General features: G+C 42.6%; 1 protein-coding gene across 4 annotated transcripts in view; it reads left to right on the forward strand.

The window, feature by feature from the left end:
- CALD1 (caldesmon 1) overlaps positions 1–27312 on the forward strand; it is a 223395-nt gene that overhangs the window by 20105 nt on the left and 175978 nt on the right. Inside the window, exon 1 of one of the 4 annotated variants that reach the window (XM_066262330.1) lies at positions 13456–13725. The exons of 1 other annotated variant lie outside the window; for it this stretch is intronic. The gene's annotated coding sequence lies outside the window, so the exon portion shown is untranslated. Of the gene's footprint in view, positions 1–13455; positions 13726–27312 lie in introns of those variants that run through there. 2 more of the 4 variants (XM_066262336.1, XM_066262338.1) reach the window with 2 other exon arrangements.

Below are 27312 nucleotides of genomic sequence, written 5' to 3' on the forward strand. Positions count from 1 at the left end.
TTGTATTTGTTCCCCCCCCCCTTTTTTTATTTTAAAATAAGATATGTGCAGTGTGCATAGGGATTTGTTCATAGTTTTTTTTATAGTCTGGCCCTCCAACGGTCTGAGGGACAGTGAACTGGCCCCCTGTGTAAAAAGTTTGGGGACCCCTGTATTAGAGACTTCCCTATTTTGTATATTGGATTAAAGGTTTGGATTTCTACACTATAAAATAGGGGCAGAACGGGAGCTTGCTCTCTTGGTTCCTGAGATTAGCATGAGAGAGCAGAGAAAGGCCACATGGAGGAGACCAGGAGAAGCAGCCAAGATGGCGAAGTGTTGAGTGAGAAGCCAATTTGTGCAGAGTTTGTGCAGGGAGAAGGAAGGAGATGGGGAACAGAGGTGAATAAGTTTGGTGAGCTAGAAACCTTTGATTCTAGGAAACTCGGATAAGTCCGTAGCTTTGTGAGCAATGAATGTGAGTGGGTTTTGGAGCCCAGTGTGTATTTTTTACTTGCTCGCCGGGTGTAAGCTAGAATTAAAGATCGTGGCCCACTAGTTTTTGGCTCCATTGTTTATTTACCAACTGTCCAAATCCAATGCGAACCTACATGTGAATGGCCATGATGGTGGCCCTGGCTGCTGGCTTTACACCCTACTATGATAAAAACGACCTCTCCCTCCTCAGTTACCCAGAGTAACCCGCACTCCTTAGAATTTTTACGGCAACACTTGCCTGACTTTACTGCATGTACGTGACGACATGTGTCTGTCCGCAAAAGGCAAGCCCCCTTTATGGGAAGGAGGTGACTGCGCCTTACACAGTTGGCACTGTATTCCCAAGGCTGGGAAAAGTTTGGGTAATGAAGAGACACGTCATAAATGTTTGTCTCATGAATAAATAAATGAGCATTTCATTCATAAAACAACTTCATATCTATTTTATCTCATTTAATTCTTTTTTTCCCATTGATTATAGAGCAAGAAATAGAGAAAGGGAAAGAGAAAGAGAAAGACCGAGAGAAAAGCATCAAGTCAATGTTCCACTTAGTTGTTCCATTTAGTTGTGTATTCATTGATTGCTTCTCCTATGTGCCCTGATCAGGGTCAAACCACAGTCTCTGGTGGGCTAGGTTGACGCTCTATCCACTGAGCCACCTTGCCAGGGCCTATCTCATTTAATTCTTGTATCTGCCCTGTGAAGTCATCATGTTATTCTCGGAGAGAGAGAGAGATCAGGCCTGGGCCTGGGGCGTGGCCACATTGAGAGAAAAGAAAAAACAAGTGGAAAACTCAGAGGCCAGAGAGGTCAGACAGCAGGCCAGACATCAGTGATAGAAGCTAAAGACAAAGAGAGAAGCTAAAGTCACAGTGCTCGCGGAGGACTGTGGAATGGTCCACGGCCCAGGGACCTCAGACAGAACCGCTCTGAAGAGGGAGGGGGTCTGAAGTCAAAATGTCCAGGGTCTAGGAAGAAGTGAGGTCATGGAAGAAGAAGGAGGGAGGGGCCCAGCATAGCCGAGTCACTTGGCGAAATCTGACCCGGTAAGGAAAGGGAAGAGTGGAGCTAAAAGAAACAAGAGCCTGTCAAAGGAATGTTCCTCCCAAGGCTGGGACGTGGTTACAACACAGAACAGTGACCAGTGGAAGAAGAGGGCAGCGTGAGGGAGCTTGGGGGTGAATGGACCTGCAGGGCCCACGTGAAGCTATCTGGGTCTCTCTCACTCACACCTCTGTAACACACAGTGATCAGACCTGCCACAGAGCCTGACCAGGGCTTGGCTGAACTGATGTCACACACAATGACATGGCTTGTTCCAAGCAGCCGTCTTCCCCACATATCACCAGACTCGGCTACCTCTTTGCAAATACGCTTTCTTTCTTTTTTTTCTTTTTTTTTAAATTGGATTTTAAAAATAGTCTGCCCCCTAAGAGAAATCACTGCCTCTCAGATGACATTCTTTTAACCTCACCCAAAATAGATAAAATATTTTAAATGTTTTCTTATTTGCACCCCTCATAAATATGCCTGCAATGCAAAGCCAATTATGAGATTGGCGCTTTTTTTCCCCTGAAATGAGTGGAAGACGTAGTGTGTCCGTAAAGTCATGGTGCACTTTTGACCGGTCACAGGAAAGCAATAAAAGAAGATAGAAATGTGAAATCTGCACCAAATAAAAGGAAAACTCTCCCAGTTTCATACCTATTCAGTGCAGTTTGATGTGGGCTCACACACAGATATTTTAGAGCTCCCTAGGTAGCTATCTCATATAGCCTCCACAGACTCATCACTGACTGATGGCCTACCAAAAAGGGGTTTCTCCACCAAACTTCCGCTTTCCTTCAACTGCTTATCCCACCGAGTAATGCTATTCCTATGTGGTGGCATTTCTTTATAAACGTGCCGATATTCACATTGCACTTTGATCCCGGATTCAAATTTAGTGAGCCACAGAACACACTGAACTTTCCTCTGTACCGTCCACATCTCGACTGGTATGGCCGTGGGCTGCTCCGCTGTATACACAGTGTTACATCATCATCTGCGCACGCGCACATGCTGCCACATCATTGTACAAAAACTGGGAGGGTTTTCCTTTTATTTGGTGCAGATTTCACATTTCTATCATCTTTTGTTGCTTTCCTGTGACTGGTCAAAAGTGCACCATGACTTTACGGACACACTGTCTTTTCTGATTAGGAGGGACCACTGGGTCTCCCCACATGGTCCCGGTTGGATTTCAGACAGCCTTCGTTAAGCATGGGCCAGGAAGAGGAAACACATACAGCTGGGTAAACAGAGCAGAGGGGGGGTCTCCCTTAGCACCTGCCATCTGGAAGCCTATGTCCATCTTGTTCAGGTGTCTCAGCTTCTCCACTAGGAGGGCATTGCCTTAAAGGCAGTCGCAGTGTTTTGACAAGATTATAAAAGGCACAGAGCCTAATACTAATCCTTGCAGATAATAGATGCTCAGGTTGGTTGAATGAATGAATGAATGAATGAATGGATGAACAAAACTATCTAAGAAAACTCTAGGTAAGGCTCTGGGTGATTCAGACCCCCATTGGAATCACTGTTTGCACCTGCTCAGGTAACTTAGTCCCGAAAATATTATAACTGGGTGACTCTTAAATGTGTATCTCAAGCCTCATCCTTTCCCCTACATACCAGATTTGTATGCTTTTAGTCATCTTAATATGGCTAAAATGTGTCTAAGTGATTCTCACCCCTCCCTGCATCTCATGGATGCAACCTTTTTGCTTTCGCTGAGGGTAGAGCAACTCCAATAGCAATAAATATGGGGAGAGTGGAAACCATAGAGACAACCAGTTATTCTCCATAGCTTGGAAATAAGGAGACAGAAATTTCCTACAGGGAGACAGGAGACTGGCCAGTCCTGGCAGGGGAAGTGGGCAAAGGGAACATTCATCTCAGAGGCTGCTTCATCCTTTCATCAGCTCCTCATCCTCCCCCCAGACAACCAGCGCCTTTCTCCTTCCCCCTGCTGCGTCAACAAACCTGCCTCTCCTTCTTCCTTCTGTGCCCTATCAAAATGGAATCGGGTATAGTTCTAGTCCACCAATACATGGGTCTGTAAATATAATAATTCATATGAATGGAATCACTCCCACTGAACCTTGCTGGGCTTTTTTCCACACAACAGTGTGGTTTTTGACAGCCAAGAGCATCTTGTTCATTCATTGTGGTTACTGTATAGTGTTCTATCCTATATCATAGTTTGTGTAGCCTCTTCCCTGTGGATCCCCATTGGAATTTTTGCCAATGGTGTTTTTATTACAATCCTCTAGTCAGCTGCCTTTTATATGTCTTCTTGCGTGTTGTTATCATGGTGAAAGGAAAACACTCAGGGGTAAAAGCAAAATGTGAGATACCTCTTCAAGCCCCTACTCTTCACGGGGACACCATCACTCTGGCCACATCCCATTGGTCAAAGCAAATCACAGGTCCAGCTCACCTGCTAAGAGCACCACAAAGACACATGTCGAAGAATGTCAGTGTTTAATCCCATTACAAGAGGAAATGAAGAATTGGCTACAATAATCCAATCCATCTCAAACTACATTATTACTAAAGTCAAAAAATACCCTGTAGCTTTTAACAAAAAACAGTCATCATCTACTCCATCCCTGTCTATGTGATCCTTCTCACACGTCATGGCCCTCAACTCCTTCCCTGTCTCCTTTTCCAGGCCCTAAAGTTTGGGGTGACATGTCCCACCTCCTCTCTTCACTGTTTGCACCTGCTCAGGTAACTTAGTCCCGGTTTAAAATACTATAACTGGGTGACTCTTAAATGTGTATCTCAAGCCTCATCCTCTCCCCTACATACCAGATTTGTATGCTTTTAGTCATCTTAATATGGCTAAAATGTGTCTAAGTGATTCTCACCCCTCCCTGCAAATTGGCATCTCCCTCAGTGGTCATTTCATTAAATAACACTACCATTCATGCAGTTATTTGGACCATAAAAGGAGGCATCCTTGATTTTTCTTTTCCCCACATCCCTCATCCAAACCTTCAGTGAGTCGTAATGTATCCAAAATCCATTACTTCTTCAGTCCCCTGACCACAGCTACCTTGGTCCAAGCCAGCACCTCTTGCCTGTGAGGATGTAATAATAGCTTCCTCCTGCTTCGAATGCTTGCGGTCTCGCTGCCTAGTCCATACTGGGCAGCCAGGGTGATGGTTTTTCTCTGCTCAACCTCTTCCAATGACTTTCATCTTACTTAGAACAAAGCCCTTATGGTGGCTGTAAGGCTCTGGAAGATTGAATCTGGCCATTGGCAGCCATTCCTCTCCAGTTACTCTGGACTTTGCTGTCCCTTTAATACATACCTGCAATTCTTGCTTTCGAGAATGTCCTTCCTTCCCTCCTTCCCTCTATCCATATCTCTGTTGAAAACTTTCCAACAGGACTTCCCTGATTTTCTCTGTTCTTTTACCCGTTCTTATTTTTCCTTATGGCACTTTCCACTGCTTGGTATATATTTATGTATATATTAGTTAACACATTTATTTACCTCCCTCCATCAAAATGTGTTTTGTTCACAATGCTAAGAACAGGCCCCAGCACGTGGTAGGCACTTCATAAATATTTGTTTAGTGAATGAACAAACTATTTTGGAGAGTGGTATTTATTTTAATATTCCTACATAATAGGTTAATTCTACTATTTATTAGAATTTCAGTGGTATACATTAACTATTGATTTCCTGCTAAACAAAGCAAAGCTTTCACTCTTATCCACCATCATCCTGCTAAAATGCTTTTGCCCGTTATCCTTCAAATCTAACTGCATCATTGTTATGCAGTGTGTACTTCATTATGACAGGGTAAAATTTCCCCACAGTTGAACTATAGAGAGAGTGCAATGATCACTTTTACTTTCATGTACAAACACGGTGTTTTCCCTGATATTATAATGACCTCAATCTCACATTTACTGATTTTCTGTGGACTTACTACAAATGCTTTCCCCCAAGAACATGCCAGGTAATCTATTTTGACTTTTCGTTAAAGTGTTCTTCCTGGAGCCCTCTACTCCAGTTGCTTTCTTGAATGGCTGCTGTCATGGAATTTTCTTTCAACATCATCATGGGACCAAACCACCTTTGTGATGAGTTTGCGTCTTGTATTTTATGACCCTTGTCTTTTCTTGGTTTCTAGTTTCAACCCCAACTGTTTTTTTTCCCCTTTGTACAGGGCATATAACCTCAAGACCTTGCTAACTGCGGAATGAAATATGTTTCCATTCCTTGTCCTGGATACCCAGTGGGCCTTTTGAATCCGGAAACTTGTGTCCTTCAGTGTGGGGAAATTCTAATGTATTATTTCTTTGATAATTTCCTTCTCACAATCTTCTCTGTTCTCTTTTTCTGGAACACTCAGACATTGAATTTTTAATTGATTCTTGAATGTCCTTTTCTTTTTTCTCATCTTTTTCATCTTGTCCTCTTCTACTTTTTGAGAATTCTTTTCTAAACTTTATCTTCTAATTTTTGAACTAAATTATTATAAATTTCTGTCATAATATTTTTCATTTACAAGAATTCTCATCTCTTCTCTGAAAGAGCCTTTTTAAAAATGTTTTTGATTTTTTTTTTTTTTTTTAAAGAGAGAGAGAAAAAGACAGGAACATTGGTCTGTTCCTGTAAGTGCCCTGACTGGGGACTGAACTGGTAATCTCTGTGCTTTGGAGCAAAGCTTTAAACATCTGAGCCAGGGGTCCCCAAACTTTTTACACAGGGGGCCAGTTCACTGCCCCTCAGACCGTTGGAGGGCCGGACTATAAAAAAAGTATGAACAAATCCCTATGCACACTGCACATACCTTATTTTAAAGTAAAAAAACAAAACAGGAACAAATATAATATTTAAAATAAAGAACAAGTAAATTTAAATTAACAAACTGACCAGTATTTCAATGGGAACTATGGGCCTGCTTTTGGCTAATGAGATGATCAATGTCCGGTTCCATATTTGTCACTGCTAGCCCTAACAAGTGATATGACGTGCTTCTGGGCCATGATGCGAGCGTCTGGCATCACCGGAAGTAGTGCTGTACGTGAGTGACGCTGCGCTTTGCGGCGCCGCCACATACAGTACTCTAGGAGCACAGCATCCGCATCCTGTGCTCCTCTCACTGACCACCAATGAAAGAGGTGCCCATTCAGAAAGTGCGGTGGGGGCCGGATAAATGGCCTCAGGGGGCTGCATGTGGTCCGTGGGCCGTAGTTTGGGGACCCCTGATCTGAGCGATCTGGCCAGGGCTGAAAGTGCCTTTTCAAAGCATCTTTCTTGTTATTTCATGGCTATAATATCTTCTCTTATCTCTCTGAGGATAGTAATTATAGTTTTCTTGAAGTTATGTGGTAATTATAGTTTTCTTGAAGGGTTTTTGTTTCTCACTCTGCCTCTCTTTCCTCTGAGTTTCCTTTTTTATAATTCTGAGTTCTCTTTCTTAACTTGATGTTCATATTTGGGTACTGAACAGCTGATTGGAAGTTCCTTAGCGCGAGTTCACTAAAGGCCTTGGGCAATGGGCCATATGTTTTAGGGGTCCCTCAAATGTACCTTCGGATATTATTTTTCACAGGCATGCCAGTTTCCCTGGAGTGGAATCTTCCAGTTCTCTCTCTGTGGCATACAAATGTGACTGTTAGTGTGCTGGGAGCTGCACTGTGTGAGGCAAGTGGGGGTATTTTTGTGTTCATTGAACACACTTTCATTTAAAAGTTTGGTTTGAGTACACAGCCTCTGACCTGTCCACTCCTTTGCCTGGCATCTGAGGTCAGAATGTCTCTTTGGAGAACAGACGTCCAATTTCTGTCTATTTTGCTGATTGGGAGAGGGGTGTTCCCCTGGTTGTGCGCGTAGGGTTTTTATTTGTTCTTCTGTTTGTGTGTACGGGGGAGATATCTGGGTTTTCTACTGTTCCTTACTCATAGTTTCAATCAACCCTGTTTTCTCCTTCATCTGTCACCTCCAGAGATTCCCTGGGCTTCTAACTCTTGAGTTTTTCCTGGTTCTGAGTCTTTTAAAAATCAGTCTTTTTTTTTTTTTTAAATGCCCTAATATTTTTTAACTTATTTTATTATTTTATTTATTCATTTATAGAAAGGAGAGAGAGGGAGAGGAGAGAGAGACAGAGAGAGAGAAGCGGGGAGGAGCTAGAAGCATCAACTCCCATATGTGCCGTGACCAGGCAAGCCCAGGGTTTCGAACCGGCGACCTCAGCATTTCCAGGTCGACGCTTTATCCACTGCGCCACCACAGGTCAGGCGGTTCTGAGTCTTAATTGAGTTTTTTCTTCATCCCTGGCCTCATTCTCCACAGGGCCAGAGTTTGGTTTCTCAGCTCTGTTAAGGCAATTACCAACCACCCGTCCATTTTCCATAGTCCAAAAATTGGCTGACATATGAACTGTGTTGATGTCTTTCCAGCACTCTTTGCCTTGCAGGATTTATTTATGCTTTTTATTTCTTGACTATCTTGTTTGTGTGAGGTTTGGGCAAGCAGCAGAAATAAACAAATGTTGTGCGTTTGATCTGCCAAGTTGAATCATATCCTCAAAAAATTTTTTTCAGCCTCTTCATTTATATGTTCTATTTTTTTTTTTATGATTGAAGAATCTGTCCATGTTGTATCTATCATGAAAATATTCATCTACAATATTTCCTAATCATTTCCAAGTTTTCTTTTTCATATAACCTCGTTTCTTTTTGTGCTGGGTGGGAATTTTGAAACTAATTTTATTGTTTCTACACAATCATAAACTTACCGTTAATAGAATAGAATAGTCAGTGCTTTCTCCCTGATCTGCAATGCCTCTGCTATTATTTTAGGAATTTCCACATGTGCCTGGGATAGTTTTTAGTCTTTCTACTTTGTCTTATTTGTGCATTCCTGGGCCAATAGCACTTACCTTAATTAGAATTGCTCTATAAATACCTCAGTACTTATTTGTAGATCTTTATTTTTCCATATGAATTTTAAGATTATTTTGTCAAGTTCTATAAAATATATCATTTAGATATTTTTAGCTGTAATAATAAATGCATAGGTGAATTTGAGGAGAATTTACATCTTTATAATTTTGAGGTTTGCCATTCAGAAAAGTGATATATATAGTTATATATTTTATATATATATTTTTAATTTATGATTTTAATTTGTGTTTACATAGATTCAAGTGTCCCACTGAATATATCTCCCCCCACCCCCTTATTCCCCTTGGCCTCCCCATGCCCTCTACCCCCAATGCCTTCCCCCCTTCCCTCCAGGATTTGCTGTCCTGTTCTCTATAATGCTGTGTTATGTATATATAATTTCATTAATCTTTTTCCCTTCTCTGATCCCATCTTCTCCTCTACTTTCCCTCTGACCACTTTCCCTCTGGTCCCTTTGATCCCGCCTCTGCCTATGTTCCCTTGCTCAGTTCACATTGTTCATTGGATTCCTCAAATGAGTGAGATCATATGATATTTTTCTTTCTCTGCCTGGCTTATTTCATTTAGCATGATAGTTTCCAGGTCCATCCATGTTGTCATGAAATGTAAGATTCTCTTCTTCCTCATGGCTACATAGTATTCCATTATATGTATGTACCACAGCTTTTTAATCCACTCATCTACTGATGGACACTTGGGCTGTTTCCAGATCTTTGCTATTGTAAACAATGCTGCAATAAACATGGGGGTGCATTTCTTCTTTTGAATCAGTGATTTGGTATTCATAGGATATATTCCTAAAAGTGGAATAGCTGGGTCAAAGGGCAGTTCCATTTTTAATTTGAAAAAGTGATATATTTTACCATTTGTGCAGGCTTTTTACATTCTTCAATCCAGTTTTGTAATTTTCTTGCATATACATATTTTGTTATGTTTATTCCCTGGTAATTCACACACTTTTGTGATGAATATAAATAGTATATTTTTCTATTATTATTATTATTTTTTTTTTGTATTTTTTCTGAAGCTGGAAACGGGAAGGCAGTCAGACAGACTCTCACATGCGCCTGACTGGGATCCACCCGGGATGCCCACCGGGGGGCGATGCTCTGCCCATCCGGGGCATCTCTGTTGTGACCAGAGCCACTCTAGCACCTGAGGCAGAGGCCATGGAGCCATCTTCAGCGCCCGGGCCATCTTTGCTCCAGTTGAGCCTTGGCTGCGGGAGGGGAAGAGAGAGACAGAGAGGAAGGAGAGGGGGAGGGGTGGAGAAGCAGATGGGTGCTTCTCCTGTGTGCCCTGGCCAGGAATCGAACCTGGGACTTCTGCACGCCAGGCTGACCCTCTACCACTGAGCCAACCGGCCAGGGCCTCTATTATATTTTAAAATTAGAAATGGCTGGTTGCAGGAACTCTGGACTTTTGCATACTGAACTTGATTCCAATAATCTTGCTAAACTCTTTTATTATTTCTAATATATTTGTTGATTCTCTTGAATTTTCTACACACATAATCAACATCGTAGCAAATAAAGACTTTTTTTCCCTTCTAATTCTAGTAGCTATTATTTCTTTTTTTCTTTTTCTTTGTCTTGGCTAAAACCTCTAGCCCTTTTTTTCAACTGTAGAAGAGACAGACAGTCATGCTTGTCTTTTCATTGATTATAATGGGAATATTTTTAATGTTTCATCATTAGCATAATTTTTGTAGTGTCTCTCATGTTTATAAAAATTCTATTGCTAGTTTTTAAAGAGTGTCTCTTTTTTATAAGTGAGTACTAATTTTACCAAGTGTTATTTTTTATTTATCAAGATGATCTTTCTCTTTCCTTTTTTATTTTTTTTACATTTCAACTACTAATATTATATATTAGTAGATTTTATATAATGTAATATTATATAAAATATATAGATTATAATATAATAATCTATAATATATAACTAATATTATATATTATAGATTATTAGATTTCCAAATTTTGGCTATCTCAATGTTATCTTTATTTTATGTTGTTGGATTCAATACGCTAGTTTTCTCATCTAGGCTCATGAGTACACTTAGTCGATCTCTCTCTTTCTCTGTACTGCGTTTGTTGTCCAATTTTGGTATCAACATGCTACCCATCTGACCCTATTGTTTTAGAAACTTGAGTTTCTGGAAACACTTTATTTGAATAAAAGAAAGTGTGAGTGTGGGGGGAACAGAGCATGGGGGTGTTCTACTACCTTTTAAAATGTCTGAACAATCTGTTCTGTTCAACAAAGTAGATATTTTAAGCTAGAAGAACGTGTATTTTTCATGGAACTACATGAAGTGATTTCAATGTCGAACACAAAAACATGGCCTGCCTTTACTTTCCCCAAATTGACTTACAAGCAAAATCTAATTGCTCACTACTGATCTACATGATTACAAATAGTTCATTGGAACTGAAAATATATGAGTCATCCAGATGTTTCCAAATGTCTCATTATATTTGTTATGGTTGATTAGGTAGATCTAGCCTATGCCAGACAAGCTGTTCTCTATCTGGGATGATCCAAGTGGGAACTATCTTCCACAGAAACTTCCTATATAAATCCTGTGTATTTTTAGTGTTGTTTACAGATGACCTCTGGAAAAAAAGCAAGGACTAGGAAAGTGAAGTTTCCCATGGCAGAAATTGGCAACATTTATCTTCTTCTTTCTTTTTAGTTCCTTTGCTTTCTTTTTTATTCTTGCTTAGTTTAAAAAAAAAGGTATATAGACAATGAAAAAAAATCATGTTTCTATATTATAATGTATATTATCTAAAATTTGCTAAATTATTCTTTCAACTATAGAGTTCCTCCACAGTAAGTCTATTTTCAAATACACAAAATAGGCCAAATGGTGGGTCATCCACTATACCCTGTAGAGGAGGTATTTAGAATTTATCTAGGGAAACATACTTCTCTTTTCTAAAAACATCAACCCAAAAATATTTAGCCATTTATCTTCTTAAAACCATACAAAATGCTTGTCCTTTTTGTGTTTCCTGCTGATAATATTTTCCCCATTTGTAGTGCAACTTTTCTTTCCTCTGGGAAGCTGGTACTTATTTTATTCATAGATTGCAAATTACACCCTGATGTTGTACAACCAAAGAGCATTACTCATACAAGCAGGGAGACTGTCGCTGTAGGATATCATCAGCAGTGGCCGCGTTAAACGGCACGTTAAAACAGGCCTCGTTGAATTATGGGATCATACTGCTAGAGACATGGGGCCCCAAACATCTCTGGACACAGGTCATATTTTCACCCAGACGTCACTGATTGAGTTGCTTTCACAGCTCACTGATGTCTGCCTTATGGTGTCTTCAAGCTCAAAGTTTATCAGGCTATGCAGTATATAATCTGCCTTAGCAACCTGTCCGCATAGGGGACCATCCCCAGCAGCAAAACTGTGTTCTCAAAATCTATTTCCAAATCATTTATTTGGGATCAGAAAACAACCTTCCCATAGGGACAATGCTATAAATGATGGTGCTCCACAAATGCCTGGTTGAGCCACAGTGTACTTGAAACATGGCCTTGACGGTCCCATTCCCACCGACCATTATTTATTCTGTTTCCCTGAGAAAGAGCATTCTGAGTTCTAACTTGGGATGCCTGCAGTTCACCTCTCCCTCTGCCTGGCAGCCTCCGCCGTAGCTTTTTTAGGCTATCCCCACCATAGCAGTTGGAGAGAGGGGATAGGGTAGCCTTCCCAAGGGAAAGATAGGTGTAATGTTGATAGAGGGGCCTCTGGGTAACTTGTTCATGCTGGAGGACTGAAGAAGGACATCACCCATTAGGACCAGTCACTTCACTTCTAATTCTTCTGAATGAGGCAAAAAGGCAGAGACTTTTTCCTAAGTAGAAGTCACTTCTAAGTAAAACCTCAGATTTTTGAAGACCAAGCTTCTTAAATATTTTAACCCTTCTATGTCAGTGATGAAATAGTCTCTAGGCACATAGCTATATATATAAGACATATATCTAGCACCTAGCCCCAAGGCCTGATGAATTAGTAAATGCTCATAATTTTTCAGTGTTATTGAATCCAGTCCTGATTGAGTGAATTCTATATATAAAAGTACAAGAGCACAGATTGAATGCACATGTGTGCCAGTTAACTTCATTCGAATTCAGCATCTCTCTAATTCATAGAGCACATCCTACCAATGAAGGCTTGGTCAGAGTACTTTCAAGAAGTAACTAGAACACCAGTGTCATCTCTGTGGGTATATGCGCTTGTCTACACCAGTCACCAAGTAGGTGCTGGGTGTCTCCATGCCCTCTCTGTTGAACCCATTTTCTTGCACTAGCTCCCCAATGACACTTCTGAGGAAACCAAGGGGAAGGGGAGAGGGAGGTGACGTGGAACACCAATAAGGCTAGCCAAGACCTATCTAGGACCCTACTTACTTCAGTTTCTGCTGCTACACTTACTCTGGCTAACATTACCTGCTGTAAGAGACGTCAGCCTTTTTGGTCTGTTGTTTTTAAAACACGTGGTGACACATTTTAAAGGAGCTGTGCCTCTCGCGGGTTAGAATCTCGTGTGTATACCATACCTGGGTCCCAGTCATTTCAGACTGAAAATGACATACCGATTTTATTTCACTTCATATTACAACTACTTTTAAAAGACATACACTTGTGAGGCTCCCTCAGTGAAAAAGGCTTCCCTGCCCACCCCACCCCCAACAAACTTATGGACTGTTAACTTTTTAGTTCCATAGACTGTGCTTTCTTTTTAAAGTTCCATTTGTGTTCTACAAGACAGCCTCTTTCTCCAAGATTAACATTTCTCATGATTGTTCCTGACAATGGATTCACTTCCAGAGGCCCTGCGAAGGATAACCAAAAAAGGGCATGGAACGGGCTGGTTTTGGCAGCCTGCACGCAGTTTCTGAGCCTTTTAGGTCTCGGTTTTTCTGATGAGTGATTTCCTGAGCATGCCTAGGGAATGACAGGCATCTCCACAGGCAGGCTACATCCACCTCTGCTGAGGTGTCGTCATTGGCTGCCTATTAGAAAACCCTACAGGACAATGCATACCACCGACTGCCGACTGTAAACACAGGGGATGTGTGTTCACTTAGCACGGGCTTCTGGGAGGGGCTAAGGAAGGGCGGTCTGCAGTTTTATTGAATAGAGCAGTGTGTATTGGGCTGCCTGACTGCCTGCCCTCTTGCTGTGCTCCCGCTGAAAGAAATCGGGTCCTTCCTTTCCGACTTAGTCCCCGGGAAGAAGTTTCAGCCTATGAGGTAAGGCACCGAGGACTTTCTTTTAATCTCTTCCAGAGAGTCTGGGGACTTTTCTCCCTTTGGGTTTCAGTCGACATTCCTGGCTAAGGTAGCCGGAGATGCAAGACAGTAAAAGCCAATAAACCATGCAAATTCTCAGATCAGACTGAGCCTCGCTACCCTGCAGATGTTCCCGGAAGACAAACAGGATGAGATTTCGAGTTCTGTTCTTCGAGTTGGGACTGAAGGAGAGATCAGATCGTATAGAGGCGTACAGGCAGGGACCACTGGCAACTTTGATGAGAATAGCCTTTTGTTCAAGAGTCTGATGGGGGTTATACCTGATTGCCATAGGCCACTGTCAGTACACACGCTGTGCCAGTCTGCTCACACCAGCAGGCTCTCCTGCACCTTTTGTTATCAGAGATTTAAAGAGGGTTTGCTTTTTACAACTTTTGAGGTTGACGAGAAGCCAAAAAGTGATGGGTTTGGTTTTTTTTTTTTAACTAAAGACATTTACATTGTATTCTGCTACCAGAATTTGAGTCTGGACTTGTAGAGCCGCCAGGATATAAGGTCAGGGGTAGAAAGGGCACTGAGCACTAGTTGGGTTAATGTCACTGATCTGATATTTGCAAAGACAGAAGATGCCTATCACAATCTGTTTCCTTACAACCTAATAATGGGAGAATGCACGGACTGGTGGGTGTGTTTTCTGAAATCACTTTCAACATCCCACCAAACTATTTCTTAAGAAATCTTATTTTCCTTTTTGAAAGTGCGCCTGAGTGTGTGACTTGATTATGTGAAACGCTGCAGGTTACACGCGTGTCCCAGAAACGAAGGAAACCGTCTTTCATTTCACGATAGCCAGACATATTTGGGCATCTTCAACAGTAGTACAAGGCAGCCAGTCGGTAGTAGCCTAGAATTCCTTTTAGAAAGAGCTGATTGTAAAGAGTGGGGTGGTGGTGGTGGGGATTTAAGTGGTGTGGCGATACATGGTCAGAAAAATAAAAAAGTGGATGAGAACACAGTACTTGGTATTCTTAGATCCCTTCTGTTAACAGGGCTATGCAAATAGACTTGTAAACCGAAATAGTCAAGTCTTTCTCTGTGTTTGGCAAAACCAGACATATAGGATTAGAACTTAAGTGAAGGCTAGGAGGTATGTGACCAGAAGGGCAAATCTGATAGTTTTTTAAATAAATATGGATATTCCAGGTTTTCAGCTCCAAACGACTGGCCCCATTTAATACTGTATTATTCCATGGAGTGAGTTGGGTTTTTTTTTTTTTAATTGAGATTCATTTAATCATCTTTTCTCTTTGTATTTAGAAGTTGGGGGCTAATTTTCCTGAGCATGCCTCTCTCTCCTCCCAGAAGTGCTCTATGATAACAGGATTCCCTGGGAGTTTCTCCTCCGGGAACAGCTCGGAGTGAGTGTGAGAGACGGGCTGCAGTTTGATTATCGTCCTTCCCCCAGAGAGATCAAGTTCCCGATCTTCACAGCGTTTTTCACGTCAATCAAAATATGGAGAGCAATTCCTTTTTTTTCAGCCCTCCTCTCTAAACCGTGTAGGGAATGCAGTCTGGAAGACAATCTATAGCCTTGGGATCAGAGGATAAATTCCACTTGGGAACCAACATCTCCAAATTCCTGAAAGAGTTCAGTCTGTGCCAGCACCCCTCTCTCCTTTCCTCCTGAGCTCCCCACCCCCCTACCCGCAACAACCACAAAAACACAGTTTGGAAATTGTGCTTTAAGTGTTCTACTCTATCTAGTGATGGAGCGAAGGGATTGGGTATTTTACTTTACACTGAACTTTAGGCAGCTGTTTGTGCTGCTTTCTTCCCGTTGAATATTAGCTAGAACACATCTCCCCAAACAGGGAGGTGAGCAGAGCACAGTGGAGCTGCAGTGTGAGCACTTTCATTTTATTGAGATCGTTTAATACAGAGAAACACAAATGGTGTGCACAATCCGGAGTGTACTATGGATTAAACCATAGGTAACGTGCTGGGTTGTTTCCATTGCTCAAAGCCAATAGAAATGTGCAATTTAAATAATTTAGATGAAAAGATGGCTTTAATCATATATAATTCTGCCCTGGCTGGGTAGCTCAGTTGGTTAGAGCGTCATCTTCATACACCAAGGTTGCAGGTTCGATTCCCAATGAATGCATATATAAGTGGAACAACAAATCACTGTTCCTTTTTTCCTCTCTCTCCCTTCCCCGCTCTCTCTCAAATCAATAAATTAAAAAAGAAAAATAAATAAACATTCTTTCATTAAAGAGGAGAGCCAGGTTTGAAAAGCAGCTTAGAAGATTTAAATGAGATACATATAAGCATGCCCTGAGAGGGAGCCTATTAATGATTCTAATTGGTTCTGATGACTGGCTGGCGGACTGTCTGCTCTGGGGCAGTACGTTGATCCCATGTCCAATCATGGAAGGTTCCAGAATCAAGCCTAGGTATTCTCTGTTCTGACAAGTAAAAGGTATCTCAGTAGGCCTTTTCTTAAAAAACACATGTAGTCGTCTCCATTTGTCATTTTCACGGTAGCATGTTTACTAGTTAGTCATTCTTTAGCAAGATAAAAAAATAGTGACCTGTGGATGAGCATGAAGAGAGATTAGCTCGGTCCCTGTCTGCCTGCAATCTATCACGTGTCTCAGAAATGTGGCGGGTTGAAGCTGTGGTGGGGGACAGGGGAAACGCTGACAAAGTGGTATGCAAATAACATGGTAGGACGAAGGAGGAGGTTAGGAAGATGCTGCCAAAAACTTTTCAGACTTTAAAGAAGAGTTTTCTGGGTAAATTCTCTCAGCGCCTGAAAATAGAACCATTAGCTCCTTACTGAAAGTCCTTCATCTGTCTAGTTCAAGTTTGTTATTGGAGAGAAGCCCATAGGTTCTGAGTAGTGGGGCAAGTTAAAGACATACTTGTCACTCGGGCTTAAATCATGAGCATCGCTATGAGAGCTCAGCCTCCATACTGGCTCCCCTACTTAAACAGCACAGACCTGTGAGGAGGAAGCCATCAACTGTTTGGCCTCATCTGTAGAATGAGCATTCTTATGCTTCTCTTCCCTCCCATAATGTCCAAATGAGATGAGGCCCCATCTTCCGAATAGGCTATATACTCCAAACTCTCTGCCGTTTGAGTTTTCTGGACCTTATGCTAATCTCAGTTGGTCTCATCCCCACTTCTTACCTAGTATCCCTAATTATCTGCTCCTTCCTCATAGTTGTGGATCCTTGCATGGTATTTTCTGGATCCTAGTTCTTTCTAGAACTCTGAGCCTAGAGTCCGGAGCATACTGGTCTACCTCCATTTTGTCTGGTCATCAAAGACAAGAAGACACAAGTAGCAGGAGGCAGAATAAGACAGGTTGTCGGTGGTGCAAGGCCATCTCCAGGAATCAGGAAACCTGAAGATTCCGTCAAGTAGAAGACCGATGACAAGGTGCTGACAACAGAAAGGCCTTGGTAAATGAGGCGGCTCCTCTGCCTCCAGCCAAAAGCATGGAACTAATCCCAGCATATCAAGGCTGGGCCGTGCAGGCGGGGGGTGAAATAATCAGGAGCACCTGGCTGCAGTACCTGTTGGTATTGAGACCAGACTGCTCCGTGGATCTGGCCTCTCACCTGTGTTTGCTTCAGTCTTTTGTATCCCCAGCTGGCTCTCCTGTTACCGACTAGTGGTGGCATCATTAAGTTCCCTACCCCCCGCCCCCCATCCTCCACCTCTGCCATCTTCCCTAGCTTCTCCATCTTCAGGCTAGAATGGGGCTTTCCTGATCCAACACTGACAACTTGCAATGACCCAGCTCTAGGATGAGGCCAAGATGACAGCCGAAGGGTCAAGCCTAGATGTGTTCAAGATAAGGCAAAGGCTTTCACTTTATAAGGCAGAGGGAGAAGAGTTAGAGCAGACTGAGTGATGTTACAGAAATTTTCATGGTACAGAGCCATTCTGTCTCTTTACCCCCACTTCCCCCAACCCACAGTTGGCTGGCAGAGGGTACTTGTTTTGAGAGGAGGACAAGACAGAAAGGATGATCAAAAGGAAGAGGTGATGGGATTTGCCCTATCAAGTGTCCTTCCCATATTGTTGTTGTTGTTGTTAGGGATTCCTTTGGGAGTCTGTGAAAACTAAATCCTGATGGTCCTCTGTGAGCCTATTCTTTGTGATTGACAGGGAGAAGTCCTTGAGCTGGGGAAATTTGGGGTGGAAGCGGTATAGTCTTTATGTCCGTTGGATGGGTGGATGAGAACATCAGTAGAGGTGCCCTTTCTTTCTTTTTCTTTATTTAAAATTGATTTTAAAGAGAGGCAGGGGGAGAGAGGGAGACAGAAACATCAATTTGTTTTTGTATGTGCCCCAACCAAGGATCGAACCGGCCACATCTGCATTTTTAGGAAGATGCTCCAACCAACCAAGCTATTGGGCCAGGACTAGAGGTGTGTTTTTTTTAAAAATTTATTTATGGTTTTAATTTATTGTGTTACATAGATTCAAGTGTAACCACCGAATATTAGAGGTGTTCTTTCTTGTTGCTCTGGGTTTTTGGAAGGAAGAAAGGATGGTGTAACTATGCAGATGGATAGTTACATCATTTCAAATGAAAGAAGATCATTTCTATAGAAGCAGTTTTCTGGGGAGCCTGTAGGAGCTGGAGAAGTCAGGAAGGGCTGCCAGTCCTTGTTGCTGAGAGCGCACCAAGCCAGAGCTCAATGAAAGGATTAGAAGCAGCAGGGAGGGGTCGTTAAAGGAGGAGAATCTTTTTCAGTATTTTAAGTGAATTGGTTGTTCTTGGTAAGTACGTACTCATTTTAGTACATGGCTTTTATATGTATCAGTGATGGAGAACTTGAAGATAAATTGCTTTTTAATCATTTCCTGAGGCTTTTGGCATTGTTCTGTGAATACACGGATGAAAGCACTTGACTTGAAGGAAATCATCTCACTTGGAGAGAGACATGTTAAGTAGGAATATATATAATTAGTTCCTTTTACACCCACATGTAACATTCCTGAACTGGGGAATGAGGCCTGTTGCCCCTATGTGCTAAGGATGGGCAGGGCTAGGTCCCAATGCCCAAGGGGTTCAAGGGCCAGAAGCACTAGGGACATTAATTCCATTGGAGTCAGGAGGGTTTAAGCCAGAGGGCTATAAAATTCAACAATGGGCTAATGTGTGAGTGAAAGAGAAACAGCAAAACTCAGAAGTCAAGCTGAGGTGCAGAAACCCAGAGTCTGCTGAGCAAGGCAGTATATGGACAGGTATGGTGACATATGTGAGAGCTCTTGGCACAGGGCTCAGAACAAGTAGACCCTTATGTTAAATAGCTCCAGTAGCTCAAGTAAAGGAACAGGATTACAAGATGCATGTGGACTAATAAAAGGATGGGATCACAAGGAAATCCAAGAACAGAAGCCAAGCTAGGAGCAGGGTCCAAAGAGAGAGGGGTCGGAATCAAGGTGGGTTGAAGGATCTCAGCAGACCTTTATGTGCTCCCAGGGGTGTAACTCAGCTGGAGCAAGGGTGGCTGCTTCTTTCTGTTGCTCTACAGACTGGAACATTCCTTCTGTGCTTCCTGGTCAAATTCTGAAAGAGGAGATCTGACTGGTTCAGCTAACAACTATTGTCTTCAGCAAAATTCTTTGGGGACACCCAACTTTATTGACTTGCCTATGGCTGAATTGCCAGTGGGTCTTGCAGCAGTAGTCACCCCTGGGTGGGAGGGTGGGTGGGTGGAGGGAATCCAGTGGGCAGTTCTAGTTAGAAGAGAACGCTAGACATGGAAGGCAAATCAGTTAAAATGCCCCAACAGCTGTCAATGAATATCACTTAAATTTTTTGGTGACTGAATTGCTAGAGAGGCAAACACCCGATATCAGGGTCATAGGGTACTCAATGACCACTTCTGCATACCCACGATGATCCAATCTTGAGGGAGGTTAGCCCGGAAGCTAGCACTCCTGATAACTGAAAAGATAAGAATGATCCATTTTAGAAAGGTCCTAAAGAAAAACACTTGGGTGTTTTTGTTGGCAGAAAACGTTCATATGAGTCATAGATGTGATATGGCTATCTCCAAACTCAGGCAATCTTTACCATCCAATAAATAATGATTTAATTAATCATTCAATAAATAAAAACTACTACATCTCAATGTAAATCACAATACTTAATAAGCTCACTGTATCAAAACTAGTGTACTCTTAACAGGTGAAAGTTTTAGTTCCCGGCACTGTTCAAAGTGTAATCATTCATTCATTGAACGGCTGTCTCGTTGTCATTGGGAGGAGTAAAAAAGAGAACTGCTCTATTCTAGACTCATTCTTCAGAGAAGCACTGACAGATAGGAACCCAGGGTTGAGCGTCAAGGCCACAGGGGTCAGAAAAACAGATAAGGGATCTGGAGCTATTTATCCCAAAGGAAAGAAAACATAGGGGCCACATGGATGTCTTCAACTATCTGGAGCACTTTTATGTAAAAAGGGGAGAAGGCATCTGTGCTTTTTAAGATAGTAGGACTGAATACACATAGAGTCATGGATTTTTTTTTTTTTTAGTTGAACAGGACCTTAGGAGTCTTAGCCCAGAGAGTACAAATAATTTTTCATCTGTTTGCCAACTCCCAGTAATTGGTAGTGATCATCTGGAACACTGTGTTGAGAAGGATTCTGAGGCTGAGTCTAAGCTCACCGGTGTGACAAAGGCTGTCACTGATAGCCATGTCTGTTGTTGAAGAAAAGGGCCATTGATACTCAGGAGCCATGTATTGAATGTTATTGATGTGGCCCATAGATAGGTTTCTAACCTTCGTACTTTGGATCCCTGAGCGACCACGAAGTTATTGCAAGAGGTAAACAAACCCATATATATGCAGCAATTATTTCTGGCAAACTAAATATAGAATACACCATACATAATATTGTGCTACTATTTTTTTTAATATAGATGCAATATGATGATAAAATGTTCATCATGTGATATATATCATATGATGGTAAAATTTTACATAGTTATTGAATTCATAGGAGCCCTGGTATTGTTTTTTTCCCCCCATCAGTGGACGTAAAACAAATGTATAATTATAATGTTGGGCCTGACCAGGCGGTGGCGCAGTGGTTAGAGCGTTGGACTGGGATGCGGAGGACCCAGGTTCGAGACCCCGAGGTCGCCAGCTTGAGCGCGGACTTATCTGGTTTGAGCAAAGCTCACCAGCTTGAACCCAAGAGGTTACTTGGTCTGCTGAAAGCCCAAGGTCAAGCCACATATGAGAAAGCAATCAATGAACAACTAAGGTGTCACAACAAAAAACTGATGATTGATGCTTCTCATCTCTCTCCATTCCTGTCTGTCTGCCCCTATCTATCCCTCTCTTTGACTCTCTCTGTAATGAAAAAAAAAATTATAATGTGGATGGGAAGGTTGGGCAAGATATTTGGGATCTTAACAAGCAATCTTTTAAATCAGTAAGCCAGTGATTTACTTTTTATTTCCCTAGCCACGGCAAGTAAAATTAAACATATATTTGTAGGTTTCTTTGATAAAATGTCAGTAAGATTCATAAAGGCAGGAAACACCTTTTTTTTTCTTCATTAGTATACACTCAGCGCCTGGCACATCACAGAAGCCCAATAAATATCTACTAAATGAAAGAACAAACCAAGTGAATGGACCACGGTCACCCAGTTAATTTGTGGCAAAGGTGGTTACAGAACACACGACTCCTAAATCCTAGGCTGTTAAACCTTTTAGTACACCGGATTGTTTTGCCTGATAGCAAGAGAAAATGTCCCATTTTAACACTTCATGGATTGGAATTATACAGTGCAGCCCTAGGTGCTGATAATCTAGTCAATTTTAACCAGTGTCCTGGTCTGAATCAGGGCTTTTTGAAAACAACCATTCCTGAGACCCATCCCCTGGAGGTTCCAATTCAGTAGGTCTGGAGGTCCAGCCTCTGTAGTGTGTCAGAACTCCCCGGTGATTCTGCTGAAACACCCCGATTCAGAAAGAGTTCTGCATGAATATGCTGAAATACTTTATGGCAGATATGTGGAGTAATTTAGTTTTCAGAAACCTAGTTGTTTAGTTTTACATAATCTCTTTCTAAAAGTTATTGCTTGTGTCCTCCAAATCCTCAGTTTTGCCATAGAGTCTCCCCCAGAAGGGCTAAAATGCCTATCTGAACATTCCTCCGGCTTCCCATACGCTTTGGGTTTGGGCACCGAGCTATCAATCCCGTCAGGTCAAGCTTTCTGATGAGATTTCCAGTGTTTGCTTTTCTAAAGCACTGGAAATGTGGCAAGAATAAAATTTCTCATGGTATTTCCACTTCCTGTTCCAGGCACCATTACTAAGTGAAATTTAGGCTTCCGGGGAAGGGTGAATGAGGACACATTTTTTCTTTAAGTAGTTCTGTCCTTAAGATGTTATCCTTTAGCTAGTTGACTTACCAGGAAAAACAGAAGATGTTGTCTTTTTCTGTTTGTTTTTGTTTTTCTCTGTTCTCTTCTTTGTGGTAAGGAATGTACAAATCCTGGGAGGGAAAAGGGGAGAAATTTCCTCCACCCTCACCCCACATCTCCGCTGGATTCGATGCTTCCCCTGTCCTTTCAGAAGCATGTAAGCCCTGAGAAACAAGAGCTGTGGAAACGGGAGGGGGGCTTCTTTCGTGGGACAGAAAGTCCATCTCTAGGGTCTCCCTTTATTCAATGGTCAGGAGTCACATCCTCTGTGTTGCACAGAAGAATCTACCATATTCAGCACACCACGTCCATAAATTACATTCACTAAGGATTGTAGAGCTCCAAGCATCTCTGTGTGAGTGACCTGGTATAATCAGAATGCCAGATTGTTACTATATTTGTACCGATGCTATTTGGTTTACGAAGCTGGGCTTCCACCGTGTCCCTGAAAGAAGGGCTTGCTGGAGAAGAGCAGCTAAAAAGGAAGTAGATGAGGACCCACGTCTGCATAGTGACACCATACTGACTCAGTCTCCTTTCCTTCTGACACTGCCCCCTCCACGCGCTCCAAACCGTGGTGGGCGGAGCCATCTCCTACCAGCTCCTGAAAGGCAGCTGTTCTGTTCTCAAGATTTTTGAGAACCAGTTCAGTTGTTTAAAAAGAATCAAATTCTATAAACTTACAATTAAATAGCATATTAAAAGCCAAGATCATACATCCTCAAAACCCATCCCTCCCTAATTATTTTACTGTTTTACTATTCTCTGTGCTCTTGAGGTTAGTCATGTCTGTTGTGTCTGTATGATGGAAATACATCCTATAGAATGAGGTGTCAATGAACTCCTCATCCCAATTCTTTGCTCACTGATGTTACATTGGGGGCTTGAGATCAACCATTTATACCATGAAAATTTGCAAATGCCACAAGTCAGACTTCCCTCCCCTCCCTACGCTACTTCCCCACAGAGCTTATAGTCAAATATTTACTGTAGCTCACCACTGACCTTAGGCTTTCGGTTGGTAGAATCAGCCTCTACATAGGAGATTCCATCAGAATACCTCTGTTGTTTATGTGCATTCATCACGTCTGTTTATGATTGCAGCTTTGTTTACTCGTCTACTATTTCTTAAGCTCCTGAAACATAAATACCATTCGGGGACCTTGTGAACGTTTTTCTGTGCTGTGACTTGAGCCTCATAAAGGGCCTTGCCCCACACATAATGGATGCTTATTAACTGAGTTCAATGGGTAAAGGAATGAATGTTCATAATTTCTTCTTGGTAAGAAAACTGAAGCCAGTATTAATGCTTGCACTCATTGATTCTTCTCTAATTCTATCATGACGGAGTGCTTAAAACAGTACCTGGCACATGCTAAGTTGTATGTACATATTTATTAGATAAAAATCAAATAGATATTCTTCATAACAACCAAATTTACAGATAAAGAAACTGAGTTGCAGTTCGGTTAAATAACACATTTCAGGTCACTGAGCTCATAAGTGGCAGAGCCAAGATTCAAACCTGCATAATTTGGTTCCATAGTCCACATGCTTGACCACCACACTATGCTGTCTATTGCTAATTATTCCAGCTGATGTAAACTCCTGTTTTGTGTGTGACTTTGGAGGTGGGAACTGTTTGAGAACAGACTTTGGAATCAGGGAGACTTGAATTTGAATCTCAAAGTTACCATTTTCTAGCCTGTTTCTTCACCGATAATAGGGTATTATTATTCCCTCCTTTTGTAGATATTATAAATATTAGAAATAATATCATTAAACTGCTTTGCACATGAGTAGCTATCATCTGTGACTTCCAATGGAAGCCCTCTGTCGGCTTGGGCTTCCTTTAGTTCCTATGCCTTTAGCCATACACTCTCCCAAGTTGCCAACTCCATGGTCACAACAGATGCAATAATAGATACCGGTTATGGGACACCCTATTCCGGGTCAGCATAAGCACTTTCTAGCTAAATCTGTCTGCCTCTGAGGCTTGGACAGCCCTGCTCTGCAAAAGCTGCCAGCCACCATCACCCCTTTCAACCTCAGAGCTCCCTCCCCTGCCCTCATCACTGGATGGACACTGCCTTTACCATGCTGAATAACCTTTACCTAGCATGGCTAAGGGTTTTATTATACCAGAGGCTGAACTGTGATGTTGCTTTTAACTATTTTAGACCTGGAATGAGAGAAGGAGAGAGGAGAAAACAGAGACTCATTGGGAGAAAAAGTACTAAACTTGGGAGGAAGAGCAAATGGAGACAGATTGGTCGTCGTCTTGTACAAGCCCTCGTAGGTTAGAGGTGGTTGAGAAGATAAGCTAGCTCATTCAGCTGTCTTGAGGGCCTACTGCTGTGACAGGCACTGGGCTAGTTGAGTAAATTAAATAACTTGCCCTAAGTCACACAACTGGCCAATGGCAGAGCTGGATCCAGCGCAGCTCCCTGACTTTGGTCCTTCCCATCCCCCCCCCCCCCCCCCCCCCCCGGGCTGCCAGCTCTGTGTCTTCGCTCAGGAAAACGATGGAAGCCAGAGTGGGAGGTTTCCGTAACCAATCATTATAATTTGTCAGAGAGCCACACAGCAGTTCAAACAGATGAGCGCACTGTCATTCCCTGCCATATTAGGAAGCGGGCTAACCACCATTTCTTTCATTACCGATGGCAGAGATTACTCAAGGCAGAGTTAGGCAGGATGCGACTCTAGACCTAGAGCAGTTTCAGAAAAAGAAGAAGAAACCTGCAGAAATACTTTTGTGGATTCCCCCCCCCCCACACACACACACACCCCTTGGAGCAGAGAGACTTTAACAAGCAGGTTTTACAACTTTTCCCCAACTCAAGGAGAGATGTTCTGGAATTAGGGACGGCAGGATTCAACTCTTTGTCCAAATACATTAAGCTGATTTAGGGTTTGATCATGTCAGATGCAGAGATTGGGAAGGCCACGTCAGAGCCGACGCTGTGAGGACTGGTGAAATGTCAAGAGCCATACCCCTCTGTGCCGTGGGCGTCCCCTCGTGTGGCCAGCCATTCTCAAATGTAGTATTTATCAATAAGGCTTCATATTCAAGTTTGACCTTCCTGCTCCACACACAGAATATTCATGTGGCTACTCTTTGCCTTAACAGTCAGGCATACTGGGGACTTCAGCACATGGCCCTGTACCCAACTTTACAGAACAGGAAGAAACAGAGGCATGAGCAGTTGGAATGACTTACTCTGAATCACGGTAGTACGATCTTGCCACAGAGGACACTTGCCTATCCTTTTGGGTAGCGCAAAAAATTACTTTGTCTTGTCAAGGAAATGACAAATTTATAAAAATTCTGGTCAATTCCTCCTAATGCCCATCTTTGACCAGACTGCATCCAGGATATTATCTTCCCAGGGTTCCTGTAATAAAGGACTACAAGCTGGGGGGTTTAAATAACAGAAGTCCAACATCAAGGTGTCAGCAAGGTGGGTTTCTTCTGCGTGCTCAGAGGGAAAGCTGTCCCAGATGTCTCTTCTGGGCTTCTAGATGGCTTTCTTCGTTCTCCTTGCATCTTTGTCTATAAATTTCCTCCTCTTATACAGACATCAGTCGTATTAGATTGGGGCCATTCCTAATAGCCTCGTTTTAACTTAATCACCACTATAAAGACCCTATCTCCAAATAAGCTCACAAAATAGTCACATTCTGAAGGACTGGGGGTTAGAACTTCAACATATACTGATAAGAATTCTGAGGGAGACACAATTCAGCTGGTAAGCTGCCCCAACTCAAAATGATAGTAGAAATCTATGTGCCATGTTTTCTAAACTTTAAGTGCCAAAGACCATATAGCTGGTGGCATTTCATCTTCCCTCTGGGAATGCTTAGCTAGAAGTCACATGGCCTTTGGAACTTGCCCTTGACATTTACTTTCTGCCTTTTGCAATACAACATTCTGACCCAGCAAAAAGTCAGAAGAGGTCTCTGAGATGACGCACTGAAGGGCAGCTCCACATACTGTGGCCCGCCTATGGAAGCCTGTGGGACCAGGGGCAGACAGTCTGGTATGCAGCCATCAGAAGCGGGGGAGGGGCTGGAGGCTGGATGAGGGCAGGATGCTGGACCCAGGCAGCCTGCGATCTGAGAGGTGGACTGCTAGGAGGAGGTGAGCAGTGTTGGAGCAGCTAGTTGGCTGGGGATGCAACAATTGATGAGATTTTGCAGTGCCTGCTCAGGGTGGAGAGCAAGGATGGCTGTTTCCAGTCTTCTTTTTTTTTTCATTGATTTGAGAGAGAGAAAGGGAGAGAAAAAAGCATCAACTTGTCATTCCACTTAGTTGTTCCATTTAGTTGTGCACTCATTTGTTATTTCTTATATGTGCCCTGACTAGGGATGGAACCTGTGACCTCCATACACTGGGAGGAGGCTCTGTCCACTGAGCCACCTGGCCAGGGCCTCCATTCATTTTTAAACGTGCTGATCATAAGCACTAGTCCCCAACTGCAGGGGAAAATATAAGAAGCCCACACATACCTGTGCTGTCGCTCCTCTGTCTGTCTCTTGTCTTTGTTCCCCATCCATCCTTAAATTCTTCTACTCTTTTCCTGTCGATGGCCCTTCTATCTTGACCCGCGTTTGGCGTGCTTGCTTACAAATAGCCCACACATTCGACCTCACCTCCCTTCCCCCTTTTTTCTTCTTTAGCCACTGTTTTCCTCTACCCTTTCCTGGAAGCTCCTCCTGGTGTCTGTTTCCCAGCTGTGGTCTGTTTCCTGCTCGTGGCTACTGGCTGTCCTAGGCCAGAGGTGATCTGTAGGGAGGCTGACTGTGTCATTATTATCCAGATCAGGGCACTTTCGAGAGGGAAAGGGGGAGCTGGTTAGAATTTCCCTGAAGTAACAGTTCTGAGCAGGGACGGGTCCTGGCCCTCGGGATGGCCCTCACAGCCGCGGTGCGGTTGGCCCTTCCATCCACCTCCCTGCACCTGGCAACCACCCCCTCTGTTTCTGTAGCTTAAAAAAGATCAGAACACTTATGTCCTGGTTCTTTTTATCCCCACCCCAAGAACCTTGATATATTTTTGTCAATGTGTGTTTCTATCCGCCCCTCCCCCCCCACATCTTCTCTTTCTTCTAC

This window comes from Saccopteryx bilineata, chromosome 2 (assembly GCF_036850765.1).
Source record: "Saccopteryx bilineata isolate mSacBil1 chromosome 2, mSacBil1_pri_phased_curated, whole genome shotgun sequence".
Classification (NCBI taxonomy): domain Eukaryota; kingdom Metazoa; phylum Chordata; class Mammalia; order Chiroptera; family Emballonuridae; genus Saccopteryx; species Saccopteryx bilineata.